Below are 20442 nucleotides of genomic sequence, written 5' to 3'. Positions count from 1 at the left end.
CCTCCATCAAACATGGGGGTGCTAATGTCCTGGTTTGGGCCTGTTCTGCTGCATCTGAACCAGGACGTCCTGTCCTCATTGATGGACCAATGAATTCTGAATTCTACCAGTGAACTCTAAAAGAAAATGTCAGGACATCTGTCCATGAGCTGAATGTGAAGAGAAACTGGGTCATGCAGCAAGACAACGAGAACCAAGAACACAAGTGGTTCTACAAAAGAACGGTTAAAGAAGAACAAGATGAATGTTTAGGAACGGCCAAGTCAAAGTCCTGACCTTAATCCAATAGAAATGTTGTGGAAGGACCTGAAGCAAGCAGTTGATGTGAGGAAACCCACCAACATCTCAGAACTGAAGTGGTTCTGTTCTGAGGAATGGGCTAAAATTCCTCCAAGCTGCTGTAGACCACTGATCAGCAGTTACCAGAAACATTTAGTGACAAGGAGGTCACAGCAGATACTGGACACAAGGGTTCGTTTACTTTTATATAAGCCTCATATTTTGGTTTCATGTGTTTGACTGGGTTCTCTTTCTCTACTTTCTGGACTTAATTTCAGTCATTTTTATGTAGAAACAAAAACCTTTAGGCAGCCCCGTACATATAAGACTACCACTCATTTCCAGCATTTGTTTTAGAGCATCTTTCAGGCCAGGGAACAATTTAACATCCATCTGGATGATAAAGTTTTCCTGATATCTCATTAACTCAGTGACATGTGTTCTTATCACTGATGTAAAACATGAAATCTTCTCTATTAGTCATAAACTGGACGTTTCTGTCACAGGAGCCTTCAAACAAACCTTGAACTATAAGTTATCCAGTGTAACAATGGATGTTTTCAGTAGATTTAATTAATTCAGAAGAAAGCACGGAAACAATGAGGAAGAAGTTAGTTTGTTAATGTCAGGGCTCCAGACTAACTTCTTTTAGTAAATGTGGCCTCTGCTGAAAGTGCAACACAAATATTCACTGTTTCCCAATTTTAACTAAGTTACTGAGAAACAATTTGGTTATAAATAGAGAAGGTATTTTAAGGTCGTTGTACAAGAACCACAAAACCGTAATATCCTTAATATTTGTGCAGTAAGTTTTCTTTACACAACCTTTATGAATTCAAGATATGCACGGTTTTTATTGTATTTAATGACGCTGGTGGACTTTCTACCTACTCGTTTTTCATCCTCAAAAAAATGTAATAAACATTTTCTCTTTAATCAGAATATTAATCATTTGGTCCCAGTGTGGAGGCGTGGGTCTGAATCTGCTGTGGATGGAGAGGGAGGGGTAGAGAGAGAGACATGGTCGACTGAGAGAATCTCCTGTTTCCAGATTCTGCTTCTGTTTCGTATATTGATGGATGCTGCACTGACGCCTGCACACACACACACACACACACACACACACACACACACACACACACACACTGAGGCGCCACAGGGTGACGGGACGGGGGAGAGGTTTTGGTAGGGGGTGGGGAGGATGAGGAGGTGATGGGGTCGTGTAATTCCTTTCTGGATCAGTTTTAGCGTCAGAATCGTTGACTTTGCATTTTTCCAGTCCAGAGATGTGCTGAGCCTCATCTCTCTTTCTATCGACACCGTCCTGTGGTTTGTCTCTCCGTCCGTCACAGGTTATCACATGTCCTAACCTTCCATGGTCTAGTTAATGTGTCTCATGTATGAGTGGAACATGTTTATTCTCGCTGCGTGGGACAACCTACAGTCTGATCTCAAACTTCAGAACTATTTATGTTTTGTGTGGTGCAGCTCTCTGGTTTATGTTAATTCTCTAGAGCAGGTTTCATTTAAAAAAGGATGAGTCAAACCTGGTTGAATAAAGGCGGAATAAAGTTAATAAACAGTTGATCTGACATTAATTCACACTAGAACAGCTGGAGGTGATGCAGCCAGTTCTTCTGCCTCAGGGAAGAGGGCGCTAGTGAGGCACAGCTTCCTGTTTGTTCTGCTGTTCTTCATCTACGCTGAGTCAGGCCAAGAGGCTGCCTGCATTTATTTCTATTTTTTGTCAGAGCGACTGATAATAATACGAGATTATATCTAAGCTTAAAAAGAAAATCTCTCAACTGAACTAGCAGTCAAAACAGGAAGTGATGAATAATGGAGGACATCTGGTAGAACACAGTCTGGTAGAAATGGATCAGAGAATCAGAATATGAAGCTTCAGTAGCTCAGTGTTTGATTAAGGTCAAGATGTGGTTGTAAATGTTGGATCTGTGTTGACCATGACTTTCTGTCTGAACCACTGTAGACTGAACGCTGATATGAAGCCTAACCAGACTGTGAGGAGGCAGATGACTGAATGTGAATCAAACCACTAAACAGTTGTCGAGCTCCACAACAGTTTTCAGGGTTAAAATCTGCTGAGACCTGGTTTTAGTGTCGGGGTTAAGGAACGCACTGGGTCCTCACAAAGATAGAAACACCAGTGTGTCTAAAGAATCCAATTCTCATTTCATGCTTCAGTGAAAACCTTCTCAACCGTCGTCACTCCTCCTCATCCTCACCTCCTCCCTCTCTCCTTCCTCTCCTCTCCTCATCTTGTTTCCTTTCCTCTTCTCCTTTTCAAATCTAAATGTGTTCACTCAAACGTTCCGTGTCGGTAGAAATGCTCCTGATCCATTAAAGTCTTTATTAATGTTCCTGTGGATTCAGTCTCAGGTTGGACTCACTGAAACTGGTTTCATGTTAATATATCTACTTTATTACTGACAGACGCTCAGGTGATGAATAGACCAAGTGTTTTATTTCCCTCCCAGGCTACAGACATGTCCACAACATTAAAAGATTGTTTTATTAAAGGCTCCATCTAAACATCCCAGAGCTGTAGAGATCAACCTGTAACTCAAACCTGGTATCTCTCCTTGATTCTGTTCAACCGCTTTAAAAGATATGAAGACTTCAAAAGACTAGATGAGATGAGACGAGATAAGAGGAGATGAGATGAGATGAGATGAAACAAGATAAAATTAGACGAGACGAGATGGGACAAGATGTAACAAGATAAGATTAAATGAGATGAGATAAAGTTCTTATTTAAACCCCAGTGGTTCCAGTCTGAGACTCAGGTGTGAAAGACATACGAAGTCTTTAAATGGAGACATGGTGGACCAGAAATCAGGTCCAGGTCCAGGTCCAGGTCCTGGCCCTCGAAAGCCACAGTGTGGTCTTATTATCCACATACACACACACACAGACACACACACACACAGACCACCAGCCCAGCTAATTGGACATGTTGTACCACCTCACACATAGACACAAACACACACACGCACACGCACACACGCACACACACACAAACACACACACACACACACACACACACACATAGAAACACACACAGTGATCCAGTGGGAATTGGCAGCTCGGAGCGAACTGAGAGAGAAGCAGAAAGTCATTACTTCTCTAGATTGTGTGATTGTGTGTTTGTGTGTTTGTGTGTAATCCCACCATCAGTATGCTGCTCATGCTTCACCCAAGAGGGGAGGAAATTGAAGAGAGGGGGAGAAAATGAGGGGGGGGGGGGGGGGGGGGTTGACAGTCCAACATGGAGTTCTTTTGATTACAGATGGTAAATGTGCCTTCGCTCTCCTCCTCTCCTCCTCATCCTCCGCCTCCTCCTCCTCCTCCTCCTCCTCTTCATCGTCTCCTCGCTGCTTCTCACTCGAGGGATTTAAGGTGGACGTGAGGAGAATCTCTGACCAGGTCGTTGAGTGTTTGAGCTCAACTGTAGTTTGAATGGTGGCAGGTTTTCCTTCTTGTTCCAACATCTGGATCATGTCTCCAAGTCAACCAGCAGCTGTTGATGGTTCTGATCCAGCGGTAGGTAGAGATCCATTAGAGACAGCAGCTGCTACAATATTCTACTGACCACATGATGGCGCTGCTGATTTACAGACACACAAACTGAGATCAGATCTCAAGTGCTGGCTGGGGACGCATGTGGAGACACATTTAGATTAAGACCAGGTGGATGGACAGGTGAGACCAGGTGGAGACACATTGATAAATAATCTCCAGGAATAAAATGATGAACCGTTTCCAGGAAGCTCCTTCAACGTTCATCTTGACGCCTGTATGACGTTAAACCAACGGACTGAAAACTGTCGACAAACAATCTGAAGTGATACCAACCTGTCTCTTCTGTCTCTGTTTGTCTCTGCAGATCTGGACACAAGAGAAGACGACGCACAGACGGACTCTCTCTCTCTGTCTCTGCAGGTAACGCTTCACTCCATCACTAATTAATCCCAGTTAATTGGTTAACGAGGAGACACCTGGCTGACAGACAGGAACAGCTGTGATGGTTTTATCAGGCTCCTGTTTCATTTCATGGTTTCAGATCTGATGCGCTGCTCTCTTTCTCTTTGTCTTAACGAGATCTCAGCAAAAACCATGACTTTATTACCGTGACGTGACGAGATAAAAATAAACACCGACAAACGGATGAGGGCTTCTAATCTGGAGAGGAGCTGGAGATAACAAGAAGCTGTTTATTGAGCTGTTAAAAGAAATAAATCAAAATGAAGCAGGTGTGGACGCAGAGAGGAGCCGAGGCCGAGCGCTGGAGGCCGGCGCTGTTACAGTTCCCTCTTTGTGACCCAGTAACAGGAGCCTCACGTTCTCACATTCCTGATTAATGATGCAGGTCGGACCCAAACAATGAAAACGCACAAAGACACACACACATGAAGGCATCACGTGAAAACAGGAAGGATGGACGTGGTGCGTTCAAAGACGCTCTGGAAGTGATTCCCCTCAACGTCCTTTTCTTCATAGCTGACGGCTGGTCTCTGAGTTCAGTTATGGGACGTCCTGATCCTGATCTGATCCTAAATGTCCTAGAGTTGGTCTCCTGTAGCTTCCTAAAGTCTGTCCTTGTCTTCCTTGTCTTCTCCTAGAGTTGGTCTCCTGTAGCTTCCTAAAGTCTGTCCTTGTCTTCCTTGTCTTCTCCTAGAGTGGACTGGATTCAGTCCAATAAATCTTTCAGTCAAAGTTAATGTAGTGTGGAGAGGGTAGCTGGTACCTTGTGTTCTCTACTCCAGAAATGTTCTGGTCATCCAACGCTGCCATGAACTCCCTAACCCAGTCTAACCAGTCGGATCCTGGTTGTTCAGCTCCTTAACCAGCTGACTTCTAAAGCCTTTCACTGTGTTTATGCCTCTGAGTCCTGACCTCTGTATCACAGGCGTCCAGTTTCATACGAGTCACACTGAGTCATGGTCCAGGTATCGATCACGTTGCTGATGCAGCGCCCGTCAAGGAAATGTCATCCAGGCTTCCAGGATCGGTTGTAGTAGATGTCACCTCAGAGCTTCAGAGTTCTCATCCTGGTCACGAAGCCTGTGTGGAAAAAAGAAATCTGTTAAACCTCTCAGAGATTTCTTCTTCTGTGGTGCCCCTGATATATTCTTAATCTCCTGTATATTCTAGTTCCCTTATCATGTAAAGATTTGTTGGTAATACTAAAGTAACTTCTGCTATCTTAAAGGTCACTGTGTGTTATACACCAATCAGCCACAACATTATGACCACTGAGGTGATCTTGTGACAGTTCAATGTTCTGCTGGGAAACTTCTGGACCTGGCATTCATTGGTGTGGATGTTACTGAGACATGTAGCACCCACCTAGACCAGACCAGGCACCCCCACCCCATAGCAATGACACTCCTTGATGGCAGCAAACCCAAACTGATCAAGTATCTGTGGGATGATCCACAGAGGCCCCTCCCCTCAAAGGCCAACCCCCCCCCCCCCCCACTAACAACAGGACACCCTCAGAAGGCCCATGTCCATTCTCTGATGAGTCACCACAAGGGAGACCTGCACAACACAGAGGACTAAAGTCTCATGTTCGATGGGAAGACGATTCTCCAGTTGTCAGAACAAATGGAGATCCAGCTGCAGATCAGTAGAACAGCAGCTTTACCCTCTGTGTTAAGTTTAGCTGAACTCTGTATGTAGAGAAAGATTCTACAACAAACCAAACAAACTGATTCTGGGCTACGAACGTGATTAAACCACAGCAGGATGAAGACTGTTTTCAGATTAAACTCCAGGGTTTAGTTTCTGTGTGAGGACGATGGAGACGTTGAACGGTTTGTGTTTCAGGTTATTTCCCTGCAGCTGATTTCAGGTTCAGCTCCAGATGACCTCCACTCCTCCACATTCCTCAGAGTCTGTTAGTGTGTGAGTGTGTGGTCATGTTTTTATTACGATGTGGGGGCTGGACTCCTGCAGGATACTGACAGTGTGGGGGCCCAGACACTTTCTGTAAAAGCCTCAGGGCTACAGTTTGATGTAAATGAACTACATAATGCTAACAATGTCAACGCAAAGTCCTCACAAAGATAGATGGTTTGTTTTTACGTGTGTTTCTGGTCAGTGACGTAAACACATCATCATGACGACTTGTTTGATTTTCATAATCAGTAGAATGATTGATTGGTCCGTTAGATCAGACCAACATCTGATTGATTAGCTCCTCTCTGCAGCGCCCCCTGGTGTTCAGCATCTACAGTTACGTCACTCACTGGCCACCATATTAGAGGTGAAGGATACCTTAAGATGTTTTAAAGTTGACACCGACTAGTCTCTGATGACGTCACTAATAAAAACCCAGTAGAAAATAATAAATCTATATTGTTGACCTGAATCCATCTGCTAAGAACAGACTGCAGCTACATACTGTGCTCTGCAGATATGTATAGCCTGTATAAAAACAGGCAGCACCTCAGCACCATCAGTAGCATTTAACAGTACTCCACAGCGTGTTGTTAGATGGGATAGTGTAGCAGCTAAAGGTCTAATAACTTTATCAGATAGCTGATGTGCAGCCTCCTTCTCTCTGTTACCACAGGACGTTTGGTGAAGTTGTTAACTGACTGCTGTCCAGAGGATTTGGACCGTTCCTCTGCTAGCGTTAGCGTTAGCATGTCTTTTTTTACAGTAGTACTTTAGTTGTATTTCAGGACTGACATGTCACGGTAGTATGGGCTTCATCTTTAGTGAAGTATTTCCACACACTTGATGAACCAATGACCCACTGGGCTCCTCACCTGTCTCCTAGGAGGCGTCCATGTTGTTGTTGTCACGTGGTCAGAGACTAGTCCACATGATGCTGAAAGCGTCATGGCCGACAAACCAACTAGTGCACTAGTCTGTATGACCACTGTTTCTAGTATCAGCTTCATGTCACAGATTCCAGAAGTTGCTGGAAACATTTGTTAGCTGTTGTTGATGTCATCACATCCATGATGAGAATCAACCGTTGCACCACATCAACGGTTTCTCTGCTCGTCTGAGATCTGGTGACACGATTTAGTGCACAACTGTACCTAAAAATGTACCTAATGAAATGGCCAGGCAGTGAATATATTTTATTTATATTTTTCTTTAATGCGATATTGAGCGTGATAACACATGACCCTTTAGATGTAGACTCATGTGACCTTCACGCTCCACCATCTCGTGTGTTTCTCTAATAAATCCATCATGTTGTGGAGCGAGGCTGATAAATATGAAACTGAATGGAGTCGTAGAACAAACGCTGCTGCAGCTCTGAGCTGACCCTGCACCGTGTACTGGATATAGATATAGGAATATATAGAGAGAGATACATATATGTGTGTGTATGTGTGTGTGTGTGTGTGTGTGTGTGTGTGTGTGTGTCCAGTGGTCATCTCCCAGCAGAGCTCTCCTGCTCTCCATCAGTCTATTTCTGTCTCTGAGTGGGCAGGATGGATGAACCGCCCTCAGGGAAGGAGAGGGGGATGAACGGAGGATGAACGGAGGATGAATGGAGGATGAACGGAGGAGTGGACTTGATGCATTTTCCTCCTCTCCTGTAGAGATGGACTCTTTGTGTCGATGCCGCCTCGTTTACAGCTTGTAATGAATTAACTGGAGGGAGGGACAGGAATGGATCCTGGACCCTGGGACGTCCTGTGGTGAAACGGTTTGTAACCGTCCCACTGAGCTGGTTTAAAGAAATAAGAACAACTTCCTGGTTGTGTTTCGTTGGACGTCTGTCAACATGTGATCTCGTCTGTTGTTGTGAAACCTCATCAGACTCCGATCGAGTCCAGATACCTGGATGTGTTCTTGACCTGTCTGATTTACCCAGGATGCATCAGGAGGTACCTTAGAGGAAGAAGGAGAGGAAAAAGGAGCAGTAGTGTCTTCTCCTCCATGTCCTCCTCCATGTCCTCCTCCATGTCCTGAATGGGTGGAGTCTTAGAAGACAATCAAGATGTCTCCACGTCTCCATCGTCTCTGTCCACATTGATTCCATCTTGGTTCATCTTGTTTTTCTACCTCCATGTTTCTGTTCCTCCTGGTAACTCCTCACCTGATGATGATTAGTAAAGGTTACCGTGGTTACCATCACCGCAACCTCCTCTCTCCTGATGAGAGAAGTTTGGATGATGCGAGAAAACAAATTTCTTGTTTATTAAATAGTTAAACAGGGTCAAGCTGAGGAGTCAGATTCCTTCTTCAGGTTGGATCTCGTTGTATAACTCAGTGCTTCAGCTTCAGCCTCCACCTTGTTCCCACCATCCGCCCACAGAGAGGTGTAGGTCCAGCAGCCGAGGCCTCAGAGCAGAGAAGGATCCAAGTTAATAAAAATAAACAAGAAAAACAAGTTAAAAATAAGGATATATTACTTTACATGAACCAAATGACTTGATACGACCTGAAGGAAGCCCCAGATTTCTCCAAACTAGTGTTTTAGACTAAAAACTAATAGATTTGTGTTGATCCAAGAAAAAATATGAACAGAACAGTTCAGTGAGTAGTTGAGACTTTAGAGTCAGGACTGATAATAAAACAATGAATTAAAAGAATATTAACAGTAGTTGTTGCACTTGTGATTTAGGTCTCATTTTAAGCAGAGGATTTGAACCGTTTCTCTGCTAGCGTTAGCGTTAGCATGTCTTTTTTGCAGTCGTACTTCAGGAGGAGTTGTATTTCAGGACTGACATGTGACGGTAGTATGGGCTTCATCTTTAGTGAAGTATTTCCACACACTGGGCTCCTCACCTGTCTTCTACAGCCCCTAGTTAGAACAGCTGAGTAAGATCATTTAGATCTCTACCACCAGGTCTGAACCTTCAGAAAGAACAACATGTCCCCACAGGGTTAGTATTCCACTAGAGTTTGGACCTCACAGCTCAGTAAGAACTAAAAACACACACAAACACCATCCTGTGTGCTGGCGGGGCAGCAGGTGACCAGGTGGAGGTGGAGGACGGCGACAGGAAGCTGCTGCCTCTAACTGATGACCGCCGCTTCCTCCGGCCTTCAGCTGTTTGTGAGGAGGAGGAGGAGGAGGAGGAGGAGGAGGATAAATAAATAAATAAAGAAGACAAATGTCTCCTCGTTTGGGGAGGACAAACTAAATCTTCCCCACGGCGTTTCAGAAACTCTAAACCCAGAGAGGAGGAGAGCAGGGCTGCAGGACGGTCCCAGCAGAGAGGGAGGCGGCCGTGCAGAGATCTGTGTTTGTAGAGGAAGGTAGAGACAGGGACAGGGACAGGGACAGGCCTGAGACAGGACGTTAGATTTACAGTGAGACGAGAGAGAGGACGCTACGCTGGATGAGATTAAAACCGTCCCACAGATTTATGACAACCAGTACTCAGAGGAACAGAGAGGATGAGGGGATGGGAGTAGAGTCAGCATCAGCCTGGTCCACTTCCTCTCATCATGTTCATTTACTCTCCCTCTCTCTAATGTGTGTGTGTGTGTGTGTGTGTGTGTGTGTGTGTGTGTGTGTGTGTGTGCGCACTTGTTCAGCTATCTTTCTGAGGACCAGTTTGAGTTGTTCAAAGTGAGGACGTTTTGTCCGGTCCTCACTTCTTCAGGCTGTTTGAGGGTTAAGACTTAGTTCTGGGGTAAAGGTTAGGGAATGAACTATGTCAGTAAATGTCCTCACTAGGATGGCTGTACAAATGTGTGTGTGCGTGTGTGTGTGTGTGTGTGTGTGTGTGTGTGTGTTACCTCTCTAGCAGACATGGAGGCCTTTAGGGAAACACACAAACAGCTGAGGCTTAAACTGAATCTGACACACACACACACACTCAGAGTCTCAGGTGGAGGATGAGCCGTCGTTACCATGGCGTCACTGTCACCGTGCCAACCGACCAACAATCAGGAGGGTCACCCTGATGTTGGTCAGTTTGGATTCAGTTCCTGGAGCTTAACCATCATTTATTTAATTATTCATCTGAACACAGAACATTTATAAACTGAGACAGAAACATCAGCAACCGTCCATCGTCTGGACCTCCTCCTGTCGGTTCATAACAGCTCTTAAACTACATTTCCCAGGATGCTCAGTGTGTCCCTCACATAGACAGTATAAAGATGGACAGAGGAACTGCTCCTTTAAAGTGAAGCCAAAGCAAGTAGAGCTCCCCCTGGTGTCTGGCTGCAGTATAGGTCATAAGCTCCACCCCCTCCATGATAGTGGGCGGGACTTGGGACAAACTAAAACACTAACATACACGTCAAATACATTTTTTCAAGGATGGTTTCAGTCATTTTAGGTAGTTAATATAATGTTGATGAATGTTTAAGTGTCAGTTTTTTAGATAAGTTTAGTTTTAGTTATTTGACGCTTTAGAAACAGGATGTGACATAATGGCGACCACCAGTTGCCATGCCAACCGCTCCTTAAAGCAGTCCCATAGGACCGTGAAAGTAGTAAAAATAAATCAGATAAATAAGTCCAGTGTATAATCCATCGTCTCCTTGTAACAGGTGGAGGTAGAGCAGAGCGTATATTAGTTAAACTAAAACATGAGTGAGGGTGCATCTGAATAGTCAGTCCATATTAAAGTCGGTTAGAACGTACTACTCAACCGTAAATTTAGTACGTTATTTATGTATGCGAGCGAGTAGTAGGCATACAATTCGGACGTACTGGGCAGCCATCTTGCCTGTCCTTAGACCCCGGATGTTTACACGTGACGCCGACACATATGACGCACACCGGCGGGTGCCGCGAAATTTTAAAGCCGCCTCGGAGAAGTATTTTCGAAACAACCAACATTTTAAACTCAACATTTATCCTAATATACTGACATTTATAAACTTCGGTTGTCGTAGCTGTAGCTGTCACAACGGTCCCAGCCATTTTGTCTGATTTGATTTTCCCGGCGGCTCGTCTTCTTCTACGCTTAGCGGGCTCCCGCTGAATTGTGGGATAGCGTAGTGAGCTACCGTTGTATACTGTGGAGGTAGTAGGCCATCCGGGTATTTTTCGCCTACTAGTCGATGTCTACTAAGAATTCGGACGTACTACTACTGTGGCGTACTGCGTCTCGCCTACTGAACAGTACGTTAGTATGGGTATTCGGATGCACCCTGAGTCTGGAGGAAGTGTGGGCGGGGCATCAATATCACGACTCCACGTGGCTCCGCCCTCAGACCGTACTGATCAGACTCTGGATCCAAACTCACAAGATGGCGCCGCCCGTATCCCCGGGAAAATAGAGTCAGTTTGACCAATGAGAGGAGGAGGAGATGTGGTGTCCATATTTATATACAGTCTATGGTCACTCACCTCCAGTGTCTCATGTTCTGGGTCGAGTGAAATCATTTCTACTCAGAGAAATCAGTCTGAGGATTTTAATGATCAGTGCGGGAAAAATTCCTTGAATCTGAAGCTCATTTGATTATTTTCTAACTCAGCCCTGGTTGAGTCCAAGCGTTGAACTAGAGACTGAATCACAGCCTCGTAGCGGTGAGTCTGTCTAAAACCTGTTCACCATGAAACACAACCACGGCTGCTTTCATCACATCGTCATCCGCTGAACGTTCGGGTTCCTGTAAGACGGAGGGAAGAGGTTTTTATTTCTGAGCCACGTCTCCTGGAGCTCCTTTCACTTCTCTTTTTATTTCCACTGACGTAAAACTTTTCATCTAAGAAAAGATCCAAAGTTTAAAGCTCTCAGTGGAAGTTCGGCGCTGAGCTCTAATGAACCTCTGGACGCCTCGGGCTCATCAGTTCACAGGTTTGAGACGACAAGTGTTTTCTGTCAGCGGAGATTTCCACGTCTACCAACTGAAACTGGATGAAACAGAGCAACGATTCTCTGCAGACAAACCGGCTGAAGGCTCATGGAGGGAGAATCGAGACGCTGACTGTTCTCAGACAGAGAGGAAGAAGATTTATTCATTTATCTATGACCTGACTCACTCTGTGTTTAAAAATTCAGACAGTCTGAGATTTATGTCAAGATGTTGGACACTTAATGATGCAGGAAGTGTTTTCTTAAATGTACAGACGGATCAAGCCTCCTTGATTCTGAGGAGAGGTCGTGAAGCTCAGAGTGGCGTCTCCGGCCGTCTCCATCCTACTCCCAGCTAATTCTGAAGGTTTCTGTCCTGTGAGGACGCCCACCTGTCACTCAAAGCAGCCACGCCCCTTAATTCTGCAGAACTTGTTTTAATTTAAACAGGTGAGAAGAATGCTTCCAGCACAGTTGTCAAGACTAGAGAAACTAGTGGTGTTGCTAATGGAGATGCTAATAGCAACGGTAATGGAGATGCTACTTGCTACACTAGTGGCGATCTGAGTGGTGGTGCTAATGGAAACGCTAATGGCGACACTAGTGGGAACGCTAGTGGTGATCCTTCTGATGATGCTAATGGCAACGGTAACGGAGATGCTAATTGCTGCACTAGCGCAATGTTAGTGGTGATGCTAATGGCAATGGTCATGTCGACACCAACTACGGTATTAATGGTGATGCTTATGGTAACACTAATGGAGATGCTAACTGCTACACCGGTGGCGATCCAAGTGGACTAATGGAGAGATGCTAGAGGTGATATTCATGGAGTTGCAAATGAAGACACTGGTGGTGAAGCTAATGGTGATGCTAACAGCTAGCACATCAGTGCTGCTTTCCATCAGTTTGTTAGTTTCCTCTAAAACTAAACCCGGTAGATTTCCAGTAACGTTCTGCTCTAAGTGGGTGTTAGCATCCTTTAGCAGTGGTTAGCATCACAGCCTGAAGGTTGTTGGTTCTAAGCTGCAGAGTTTCCATGTTCTCTGTGTGTCTGCTAATTAAACTGAATGAATCTGAACCTCAGCTGAATAGAATCATTAGTGGCTTCTTTATTTAGATTTCATGTTAAGATATGTTTAAATGTTTATTTATTATTTATCAGTTAAGGATTAATTGACTATGTGTGTTTGTTTCAGGTTCTGAACTGAAGACTGTCAGACTCTCTCTAGAGCATCTGAACAAGGTAACATCCACTACACCCCCGACACAAACCATCACCACTGAAGGGTTATTCCCATATATATATATATTATATATACGTATATACTGTGTATATATATATATATATATACACTATATACACACACTGGAGCAGTCAGTAATTAGAGTGTGGGTGTGATGAGTTCTGGCGTTTGTTGCGTCCTGCAGTCACGCTGCTACGACAGGTTAGTTTCTGCGTCCATCACTGGGCTGTGTTGTTTCTCCCCTGTCTCCACGGTAACGGTCAGAGTTTCACACAGCTGGTGTCTAGTGTCGTGTTGTGTGTTTATTGTGTTTTAATGTGTGTGTTCAATGTGTTGGAGCAGCCAGAGGCCACGGGGTCGAGCGGCGCTGCAGCTAACCCGCTAATTGATTAGCCCGGCCTGCTGCTAGCCGCCAGGCTGACTGTGGGAGGCAAACACACAAACGGGTTTCAGTCACTGCTACACGGGAAACCTGGAAACACTCCCTTTCTTCTACTTCTACTACTACTACTACTAATACTACTACTACTTCTTCTTCTGCTTCTTCTCCTCCTCCTCCTCGTCCTTCTGCTTCTTCTTTTTCTTCTTCTTCTCCTTGTCCTGCTTCTTCTTCTTCTTCAGTTTCCGTCTCCTAGCAGGACATTCTCAGTAGTCATGTTACTGTGATGCTTTGTGTCCGTGTGCATCTTGTTGTTGTACCATGTGATATTAATGTAGGTTGGCCTGGAACAATGTGAAGCAGAGTGATGCGTCTTTCACCTCGTAAACTATCTTTGTCAGACTGCAGACACATGACTGACCTGTGATTGGATCAGTCAGATAACTGCTGTTAATCAGCAGCAGCTGTTATGAACTAGACAGCAGCTCAGTCTCCAGGCTGATCTTTAATGAATGAATTAGACGACACACGTTCACACGCTCATATCTGACTCATTCATATGTACCGGCCCTTTAAGACACACCAGGAAGTTATTATAGGAATAATAATAATAATCACGCTGATGGATGAGGGTAGAGGTTGAGGTGGTAACCACAGTAACCTTTCCTAATCATCATCAGGTGAGGAGTTTATTGGAGGAACAGAAACATGGAGGTAGAGAAACAAGATGAACTAAGATGGAAGTGGTTGATGAAAGGTCTTTGTGTTTATCGTCTTCATCTCAACGTGTCACTGGGATCATTTGCTTCACTTTCACTTTGATTTATTATTTCTGTGTTTCTAAAGTCGGAGGAGAGAGTCTGAGTCAGGAGTCGCTGTTCAAGGTCGACTCTGATGTGTCGCCGTGATTCACTGTAATGACACAAAATCACAGCTTTTAGTTCCTCTGCTTTTAACAGCTTTTAGACACACACAGAGTAACACACACACAGTAACACACACACAGAGTAACACACACACAGTAACACACACAGAGTAACACACAGTAACACACTCAGGCCTGGTGGTGTGTGTCTGTGAGTGTGTAGAGTCAGAGGTGAGTATTTAACATGATCACAGCTTTCTAATGGAGGCAGTAATTACCTCCTGGCAGCCGGCAAACACAACTCACCTGAGGACACACACACACACACACATATACTATCACACACACACACACACGTATACTATCACACACACACACACACACACACACACACACACTAACACACTTTTGTCAGTTTTAAAGCAGCTTTTTTCTTCCCGTCACATCAAACTGAATTCAGACGTGTCCATGTTCATCTGTTGGAGACGTCCTTTATTTCATATGAATGTTTGTGTTTGTGACTCTGGAGGAACTCAGATTGTTGTCACTTTGTTCTTCAGGCGTTTTTGTGTTTTTCTTGTTGTGTTGTCGTTGGATCAATACCGTCTCAATAAGAATAAGAATAAATATTATCTGCAGCGCTCGTCATTCAGAGCTACGAGACGCCCAGACTTCATTAGTCAGATAACTCATCTCTCTCTCTCTCTCTCTCTGCGTTCGTAGACGGGGTTGTGACTCAGACTCTTACGTTTCATCTGATGAGATTATTTTTATAAAGAGTTTGGACTTCATATTTCCTGTGGATTTATCGATGCAAATAAATCTCTCACAGACATCGGGTACACGGCGAAAAGTTGCCTTTAGGTTTCATTCATTGTTTCTTCACAAATCCCCGATGGCTGATTGTCGTCTCTTCTGTCAGAGTTTGATCAGGGTTTAAAAAGTCTGAGGACAGAGAAGAGCTGGACCAAAGCAAAGACACATGAAAGATGAGACACTAGAGGTAGAATATCTGGTGGAATGAATAAAGACTGTAGAGACAAGAAGGGAAACAGTGAACAGACGCCGTCATGTTGTGTTGTTAACTGTCTCTTTGGTTCATGTCTGCATGTACTCTCTCTCTCCATATATATGTTCTACATATTTTGTAAATGTAAAGATGAGTGATGTGTGTAAATGTGTAAATGAGGTGGAGGGCGAGCCAGAGAAAGTGGGCGGTGCCAGATGGAGGAAGCATTAAAGAAATGAGCAGAGGACTAAATGAGGTGGAGGGAGGAGCCTGAGCTGTGGAGTCAATATGGAAGATGGATGGATGAGAGAGAGAGAGAGAGAGAGATGTGTAAATGAGGGTGATGCTTCTGTCTTCATGTTCTATTCATGTTAGTGTGTTAGCGTGTTAGCATAGAGCGGACAGCCGGTGCATCTGTCAAAGAGACATCCCGTCCTGAAGGAGGAGGAATAATGAGACGAGTGCTCGTTAGTCGTCCTCCTTAACGTCCAGCAGCCAAACGAAGCTCGTTGGCAGATTATTTTAGCTCCTGAATGTTTCTCCTCTGTGGGTTTTACTCTCTGGGAGGACAGGGACGTTCATCTGAGTTTTACAATCAACATTTGTAAAAAGAATCTGCAGCTACAAACACGTGTCTTCCATCCTCTGATGAAGTCCTGGTCCAGTTTGAAATCAGAACAGTATTTACATGTTCTGGTTTGAAACTAGATGTTTTGTTGAGCTGTCCATCCACCCTGACCTCCACTTCTGACAGACTGTGAACAGAGGTCTTTTTTTTTCAAACTCCAAAATCAGTATTCAGATGTTCTCAGTAGGTTGTTCAAACATATTTAAAGACGCTCTATGAGAGCTGGTGGATGCTGCTCCACAGACGTCCTCCTCATCAATAAAGCAGCAGCCGAAGAGCGTTGAAGAGACGAGAGGCATCACTCTGCTGCTCCTTCACATCCTCGCCGCCGATGAATCATTCAGACCAGGACGCCGAGCGACTCGTTCTCCACATCACATTAACCTCTGAACCTGGTCTCTGCTGTTTGAACGGTCGCAGCCGGGAGTCGACGTCGATGCATTGATTTGAGAAAAGGGAGACGAAAGTGAAAACGGTCCGTCACTGTCAGAGTCGTCAGTCTCTCAGTCTGTTATTTATCAGAACGCTGGATTTAGCCTGGAAGCTAACGCAAACTTCCCCAGTCCACACATGTGGAACAGATTCTGCTCCCTTGGTATTATAAGGGATACCCCCCCCCCCCCCCCCCCCATAATAAAAGGGAGGGTCCATCCATATTTATTTTATAGTTAAATTTCTAGTAAAGAGGCTGCATCGATTTAAAACAGTCGTGCTCTTGTTCATACATCAGAATCTGTGGAGGGAGGAGGTTTTCAAAGCTGTGCAACAAACACGCTGGGGTTGGTGGATGAGCGATTGTGTCTCCTCTCAGAATGGGGGGGGGGGGGCATCCTAGAACTATAAGACTTTGGCACCAGATTAACCTTTTAGCCAGACTGATGCTGCTAACCCACAAAATGTTAATGCTACATAAAGTTGTTCTGCAGTCTCTCCGTTGGGAACTGATTCTGCCGGGCCAATCAGATCGTTTGGGGGCAGGGCTTAATGTGGTGATGGACAGAGGAGCAACGGTAGTCATGGGTATGATTGGTTGTAGGACTATCCAGTTGATGCAGAGGGATTTTCTGCCTCTGAATCATAATGAAATCCAGACTCTACTTCTGAGAAGAGCTGCGTCTAGTTGGAACCAGGCTACGTCTGAATTTGCTAACCAAAGAAGAACAATTGCACAAAACAGTGATTAGTGACCCCTACAGGCTGCAGTGTGTGTTACAGCTGCAATGTGAACATACTGGATATAAAGATGCATCGTTCTAAAAGGAGTCTAAAAGGTTCATCCTCTGTGGAGCAGGAACGTGAAGAGGAAACATCCTGAAAAGCTAAAAATCAGATCTTGACCTTGTTGTAATATTAGTTCTGATGGTGGTGCCACAGTTGACAAACAGTGAATCTTTCTTTTGGCTTAAAAAAAAAAAAGATAATGTCAAGTCAGAAATAAACAAATCAGAGGCTGGACAGATGAAGGAGCAACCACTGGCTCTGAAGAGACGTCCAAGTTAAAATGTGTAAGCAGACGCCATGAAGAGCTTCAAAACCTGGATGTGTTCATGGCGCTGGACTCTTGTCAGAAATCTGTTGGGAGACGAGGTTTCCAAAGCTGTCTGACGACGAGCACTCTGGATAGAGCGCGCCGGCCCTTTAAGAGTGAGGAGGTTGGGGTGGTAGATGGGCGATTAGGAGTCTGAATTTCTCAGCCAGAGAGAGCGTAGTGATATGTGTCACTAACCAAGTTCTCTGGGCTACAAACATTTAGATTAATGTGCTTTTTAATCCTAGACGACTTCTTCTTCTTCTTCTTCTTCTTCTTCTTCTTCTTCTCACATATGTAAACAGGAAATGAGTCGGTCCTGTAGCCGTGAGCGCAAAATAAAAACATCTCTGATCTCTAACTAGATATATTCAGATGGAACGGGCAGAGAGAGATGAGAAAGTGATGAGGCGATAGGGAGACAATGGAGAGGGGAGGGGAGGAGAGGGGAGGGAGGGAGGGAGGGAGGGAGGGAGGGAGTGATAGTGAGAGCCAGAGAATAGGAGGTATAAAAAGATCGACAGAGAGAGAGAGAAAGTGATAAAGAGACGGAGGAGGAGAGCTGCTGTTTCAGCGTGCGGTCGTCGAGGGGAGAGAGCTGTTGCCACGGGGATTATTGCCATGTCTGCCACCACGGCAACGGCCAACAGCACCTGAGCCCAGAGGAGGACCTGGGAGGTTGTCGGTTCTGTGCCGGCCCCTACGAGCAAGGCAGTGCGAGGAGGTGGGGGGGGATGAAAGCATGAGGACAAGGTAGAGGAGGGGAGGGGAGCAGGAGTGAAAGGAGACGTCAATGAAGGAGAAGACAAAGGATGGAGGGAAAAAGAAAAATAGAAGCTGAGAGAGATTAGAGATTAAACGTCATCGGAGAGAGAAGTGAAACCAGGAGGAAGAGGAACAGAGAACTAGAAGTGACGGGTTTCTATCCTCTCCTCCTGAGTTCTGTCTGTTGGACTTCATGTTGAGTTCTCGGCTGCAGTAAGTTCTTCTACCTCCTTCATTTAGTTTCAAGCCTTTTGTAGTTCAGGTCTTTTAAAATAGTTCATGTCTAGATGACTTTAGGAAGCGGTCTGTTCTTGTTCTGTGCTTCTCTTCACGTCAGATGGTTTCTGTCTCCAGTCCCATCTGCTCCTGATGTAAATGTTAAAAAAAACAACAACAAATATTTATTTTGCTCTCTCGTAAGACTGTGACTCATATCTGTGAGATTTATTTTATAGATTTTCTTCTTTGCTTTGCAGAAAGTGTGTGAAAGGAAATAAAGTAGAAAACAAAGTACACATACACCAAACATAATCCAGCAGATGTGTACGATGTTTGTGTTTAATAATAGTATATGATGATGGTGTGGATGTAGGTGATATTATAGTTAATTTGTCAAGTGAAATCAAACCATCAATGCAACCATTTCCCTCTTTACGCGTCTAGCAGCAGATGTGAAGTGTCTCCTTTTAACTGAAATAAAACTTTATATTTCTGAGGTCATTCTCAGGATTCACATCCTCAGTAGGAGGCGGTAGTTTGGGATTTAAAACGTGTTGGTTTTGGTCCATTACGTGTGATTTGTCGACAGTAAAAGAAAAAGTCTTCAAAAGAACAGAGTACTATATGTCTTGTTTTGCAGAAGACGGTGTTCAGTTTCCTGTTTCTACTTCCTCAAATCATACAGTAATATGAAATCACTGTACGAGATCACTGTCTCGTCTCTGAACTCAAACTAAAGTCTTCAAAAGCAAAGTCCTCATTTACAGGGAGACCTTCATAGTGTGGTAGTCTCGTTAATTTGTCAGAAATCTGTTGGGATTCAAGACTTCCAAAGCTGTCCAACAAGAGCTTTAGCTAGAGTACACTGGCCCTTTAAGGGTGTGGAGGTTGGGGCGGTGGATGGGCAATGTTTCAGTAAGAAGAATGTGTGAAAAAAAAAAGAAGCTTCAAATCTGACAGAAATATGACAGTCTTCTCCTCCATCTTTATCTTTAAGACCAAAATGTCTTCACATCTCTGCTGTCCAGTTCATCCATTCAAACACTTATTTGAACGACGTGTTGTTGGGGCAGGAGGAGATCCAGTTTAAAAGATTTCATGACTGATGGTGTCAAAGGCCAGCCTGGAAACGAACAAGGACAGGTTCACAGTGTTGCGGTCTCGTTCATTAGTTAGAAATCCGTGTGGGGGACGAGGTTTCTAAAGCTGTTTGACGAGCACTGAGAACGAGTACGCTGGCCCTTTAAGGGTGTGGAGGTTGGGGTTGGTGGATGGGTGTGCAGGAATCTTCATTTCTAAAGGGAAACCGTGCGCTTGTGTCTTGTCTCAGATCTAAAACCAAACTCTCTGGTAGACAGTGAGTCAGCTTTTGTGGAAGTTGGTCTAGAGTCTCTCTGCTGGGAAATGATTATTCTCCAGCTCTGATCTACCGGGCCAATCAGATCGTCTGGGCGAGGCTTAATGTGTAGACGCAGAAGAACTTTAAATGTGTTGTAAATATAACTCAGGAAGAAGTTCCTCCTCCATGTCAGTGTCCAGTCCTGAATGTGTAGCGTCTTAGAAGATGTCTATCTAGATGGTCCTTTAAGGGTGTGGAGGTTGGGGTTGGTGGATGGGTGTGTAGGGATCTTAATTTCTCAAGGAAAACCAGCCGACCCGACAGACTGACAACAAATCCACCATGTCCTTCTGTTTGTGTCCAGCGGCAGATTCACTGTGAGATCTTTCTAAAGATGTTCAGGATCAGAATGTGTCCTCAGAAAG

The 20442-nt window shown here is 44.6% G+C and overlaps 1 protein-coding gene across 7 annotated transcripts in view; it reads left to right on the top strand.

Moving 5' to 3' along the window:
• Nucleotides 1-20442, top strand: part of sulf2b (sulfatase 2b) — a gene marked incomplete at its 3' end in the record, with an annotated part of 65584 nt that overhangs the window by 10397 nt on the left and 34745 nt on the right. For 5 of the 7 annotated variants that reach the window (XM_084553685.1, XM_084553683.1, XM_084553684.1 and 2 more), the window contains exon 2: nucleotides 13238-13284. Of the gene's footprint in view, nucleotides 1-3653; nucleotides 4243-13237; nucleotides 13285-20442 lie in introns of those variants that run through there. The other 2 variants (XM_084553680.1, XM_084553681.1) reach the window with 2 other exon arrangements.

The sequence above is a fragment of the Chelon labrosus genome (assembly GCF_963514085.1).
Source record: "Chelon labrosus genome assembly, chromosome: 10".
Classification (NCBI taxonomy): domain Eukaryota; kingdom Metazoa; phylum Chordata; class Actinopteri; order Mugiliformes; family Mugilidae; genus Chelon; species Chelon labrosus.
This window is presented reverse-complemented; position numbering and strand designations above follow the sequence as displayed.